The following is a 5103-nucleotide window of genomic DNA, read 5'->3' as shown; positions in this document are numbered from 1 at the left end:
AGACCTGTACTCAGAACACTGTAAGATACTGATGAAAGAAATCAAAGATGACACAAACAGATGGAGAGACATACCATGTTCTTGGATTGGAAGAATCAATATTGTGAAAATGACTATACAGTGATGTTAAAAAAAAACATGGCTGGATCCTGTTCTGACACTAATGCCTGTAATTATAGGAGGATTTGGGGGCTGTTTGGAGTTGGTAATGTGATCTCTGATTCTTGTTAGTCTCCCTAGGTTCACAGCAACCTGTCAACGTTACAATTCTGAGTACTTGACTCTTAATTGTCTGGCATGCATGATTGCAAAATAACCCAGATTGGATCATGCATTTGCACTAGTGAGCCTTTGACTGCAGGTGGGCCTGATGTTCTGCGAAATCCCAGCTTCCCGCTTGGCCTCTGGATCCACCCAGGCCTGAGGTAAGTGGTGGTGGACCTCTACAGATGGTGCTGCCCTGGCTTGGCTCTTGCCTCTGGTGGCAGCAGCCTAGGAGGCTTATTATATTATATTTTATTTATTTATTTTATTTTTGGCTGTGTTGGGTCTTCGCTGTGGTGTGCGGGCTTCTCATTGCGGTGGCTTCTCTTATGGAGCACGGGCTCTAGAGCGCAGGCTCAGTAGATGTGGCGCCCGGGCCCAGTTGCTCCGCGGCATGTGGGATCTTCCTGGACCAGGGCTCGAACCCGTGTCCCCTCCATTGGCAGGTGGATTCTTAACCACTGCACCACCAGGGAAGTTCCATGGGAGGCTTCTTTAAAGCTCCTTTACACAGAGGGAGAAGGAGAGGGAGAGAGAGGCCTGTGTGTGGAGAGAGAGCACAAGCACAGGTGATCTTTAAAAAGTCTAAGGTGATTGAAATCAAGGCTAATTAGTAAAGCAGGGTTTATGTAGCAGAGGGCTCCTGTGTGCTGATTGGCCCAAGGCTGGTTTTTAGGGGCAGGTAAACTGGCCCTTCCTGTGCCATCTTCCTCTCTACGTAGTGGGGTGCCCCTTCAGGTTAAGTTGTGTTTTGGGTTTTTTTCCCTCTTCTTTAGCAAGAGAAGTGCTACTTCTCAGTGCAGTTCAGGATTGAAATTTAGCTTGGAATCCAATATGTAGGGAGAGAGGTGTAACCTCTGTATTTGGGGACTTTACTAAAAACTGGCTCCCCTCATTGGAAGTTGACCATGAGGAAGTCAGGAATGGAGTCCATGAAAAGTGAATGCTGGAAACATTCAGGATCCAGAACGGTTTATCTGGTAACACTTTGGTCTCCTAGACTGAGGGTGATGGAGAACCACTCCACTCCAGAGGCCGGCAGCCGGCAGAGCTGGGGTCCTGCTCCCACTGCCCCTGCTTCGGGGACAGTGCCCCAGAGGCCACAGCTCTCCACTGCTCTGTGTCCTGGGCCAACTGAAGGGAAGGCTAGGCCAACCCCAAGTTCCTGGGCCCCTCTTGTCCAGTAGGTGCCCTTTAGCAACCAGCAGCAATGGGTTATCTAGAGTAAAATTTCCTAGGTACTTGGTTTTTATTTTTTTGTTTGTTTTTAATTGAAGTATTTATTTACAATGTTGTGTTAGTTTCAGGTGTGCAGCAAAGTGATTCAGTCATACATACACATATATCTATTTTTTTTCAGATTCTTTTCCCTTATAGGTTATTACAAAATATTGAGTATAGTTCCCTGTGCTATACAGTAGGTCCTTGTTGGTTATCTGTTTTATATATAGTAGTGTGTATATGTTAATTTCAAACTCCTAATTTATTCTTGTTAACGTGGAGATCCCTGCTGCCCTTGCATTTGTGACCATTACAGCAGACTGGAACTTTAGCCAGCTTCTGTGTCTCAGGCATGATGCAGCAAGGAGGGCTTTTTCGTGGCTACTTGCATCCCTCTGCTAGAGTTAGCAAATCAGGACCACACTGGGAACGTGGACCCTTTGGGATGGGTGCTGGAGACTTGGAGGAGGATGGCCGGGACTTTGAATGGGAGAGCTTGAGTATTTGCATTCTGGGGTTAGGGCTGGGGCAGGTTAGTTACCTTCTCGCCCGGATTATGTACAGGCACAGCCCTTATACCTGCTACTTGTGTGTCCCTCCACTTGACGCTTGTGAGAATCAGTGCCACTTTGGAAACCTGCCACCAGAGTCTCTCCCACCTCCCCCAACATCCTCTGCCTTCTACTCCAATTCAGTGATTGAATCAGCTTGGTAAGAGTCTCCACTAGAGTCTAGTCTAGTTGTCAATTAACAACCTCCATTAATTAGTTTATATACATTCCCCAGTGGAAGTGATTGAGTTTCTGTGCAATTATTTTAGTCTTTGTTATCAAGCTTTTTTATTTTCTTTCTTTTTTTCAGTCTGAACCATTCCAGTTACCTTCCTAATTTGTTTTGTCATCCTGGTTCCTTTAACACTGAGGCTCTAATATTTCAAACCAACATAGCAGGGCCTGGCAGCTCAAGGCACTGAGTAGTGCCTTAAGTGATGTATACCAATATCTATGTATCTCTATATTAAACAAGTTGCTGGAAGTCATAGAGGTTGCTTTTAAAATGAGAAGTATTTATTGTGGATGAGTCTTTGAATGGGAATGAATCTCTAAAGATTGTGCATGTCCTCGTTGGAGGGGAAAGCGAACCTCAACAGAGTAGGTAACGCCTGTGGGGTGGAGGTCTGAAAAGTTTTGAGAAAAATAGGTTACGACAGCAAAAACAATAACAGACAAAATAAAAAGCATCTTAGTACTAGAAGAGATCTTAGGAAAGCGTGAGAGAAAGTGAGACACAAAATGCTAATAAAATGGAGGTTTAGGGCTTCCCTGGTGGCGCAGTGGTTGAGAGTCCGCCTGCCAATTCAGGGGACACGGGTTCGTGCCCCAGTCCGGGAGGATCCCACATGCCGCGGAGCGGCTGGGCCCGTGAGCCATGGCCGCTGAGCCTGCGCGTCCGGAGCCTGTGCTCCGCAATGGGAGAGGCCACAACAGTGAGAGGCCCGCGTACCGCAAAAAAAAAAAAAAAAAAAAAAATGGAGGTTCAAGTGAGAGACAGTTTCTATAGAGCAGATAGAAGAGATCAAAAGATTGTACAAAGCCCAGACGTTAAGAGGATACCAGTAGCGGGAGGGATGGTTTGGGGCTCTGGATCTGTATAGCCCTGGGTGACTTTGACTAATAATGACATGCTTTAAACAAATATAGCTTACGCACCCATATTTCTCACATGTATCTATCACATTTATGATTGTTCAGTTGTGCCAATGAACCATATCAGCTGACTGTGGGGCTGACCACAAACTGGGTCTCCTCTTGGTGGGTGTCAGACCAAAAGACACAATCAAGCCAAAGATCGGGAGAAGGAAGGACTTATTACTTGCAGTGAGGAGAACACCGGGGACCTTTCCCAAAGCAGTGTCTCCCTGAACAGCAAGACTGGGGAAGTTTTAAGCTAAGGGGGCACATGCATATTCATGAAGGGGTTTGGGTGGTATATGCATATTCATGGAGGGGCTTGAACAGAGGAGAATTCAGCATAGAATTGGGGCACAGGTTGAGAGAATCCAAACTTTAGCTGATTGAAGTCACAAGTGTCAGAAAAGGTCAACTCATCTTCTTTAGGTTCCAGTTGATCTGGTGGTTGAGTGGGTTTTGAATTCTGCAAAACAGCTCAAGAATGTGCTTCAGGCTAACCTTTACCACTGAAACAGAACTGGGAGTCTTTACAACCTGACTTATTATCTTGCTATTGTTCCTTCTCTTGCCCCATAAGAGTCATTTTGTTCCCTTAAGATTATTAATTACTGAGACCTGTTCAAGGGCAAGCATTGCGGCCAGGCTTGGATCACAAAATGGCTTAGGCCAAAAATGGCTTCTCTTATGTCAAGAAAGCCATGCCTGCTTCTCTTTCTCCAGGGACCCCCTACCCTATCTGCTCACAGGGGTTGAGTAAGAAAATTGAGGCAGTCACAGAAAGCTCCTCAGAGGCATTTCCTTTACCTGGCATTAACAACGCTCCAACTATTACACCTTCATGGATCCCTCAAATCAGAACAAGACCCTAATCATGGTGTACTCTTCATTAGTTATTTGTGGATATATTTTACCCCCCCATTTGACTATAACTTCAGTGAAGGTAGATCTGTGTCTAACTGTTTCGAGTATTTCAGGCTTTGTCATGCACATGTGTACGGTCAGCATTGAAGATGGCTGCTCTCTTGCTCTCTACCTCCCCTGCTTGACCAGTCCCTGCTTCACTCACATGACTATCCAATCCTCTTAGTTATAGGGCTTAATTAGTAACTGCCTACTTGCTTGCGCCCGGCCCCAGCTGCTGGTTTCCCTGATGGGCCAACATGATATCAATTCCACCTGTAAATGGTAGCCTCCTTCACCCCCTCCCTTCCAAAGTAGCGAAGATTGCTGCCATGTTCTGTCCACTCTCTGCCACACACAGTGGGGTGTTGCTCCAGGACCTGTCTTCAGATGTGTAAAATCTGCTGTCCGTAATCTTTTGATGTCTCTGTTGCTGTCTCCAGGCTGTTTCTTCGGTTTCCAGGCTGGCAACTACAAAGCTTGCAGGCCTGTGGGGTGTAGTCCAACCACATGGAACCTTCATAGACCTTTATATTCCTTTTCTCCTCCTCCTCCCCTTTCCCCTTTTCATTCCCCGCTTTTCCTCCTCTTATTTAGTAGGCAGTACAGGCAGTGACTCAAATTTTGATTTACGAACGAATTGTTTAGGGATCTGGCTAAAATGTAGATTGACTCAGTACGTCTGCAGTTCTAACAAGCTCCCAAGTGATGCCAATGTTGCTGATGCCACTTTGGGTCGAAGGGTGTAGAAAAATGATTGAGCACAGGCTTTCCAGTCAGTGCCCTGGGTTCAAATCAAAGTTCTGGCTCTTACTAACTGTTTAATTGTAGGCAGGGTTAAACTCGCACCTCCTTTGTAAAATGAGATACTCATAGCACCTATCATGACACAAAGTTGTTGGGAGGATTAAATAAAACAATGTAAGCAGCCTGCAGTCAGGGTAGACTTTTAGTAAGAGAACAGTAACGGGTGATTACGGTGTGGGGCGGGGCGGGGCGGGGCGGGGCGGGGCGGGGCGGGCCCAAC

This window comes from Delphinus delphis, chromosome 12 (genome assembly GCF_949987515.2).
Source record: "Delphinus delphis chromosome 12, mDelDel1.2, whole genome shotgun sequence".
NCBI classification, from domain to species: domain Eukaryota; kingdom Metazoa; phylum Chordata; class Mammalia; order Artiodactyla; family Delphinidae; genus Delphinus; species Delphinus delphis.
This window is presented reverse-complemented; position numbering follows the sequence as displayed.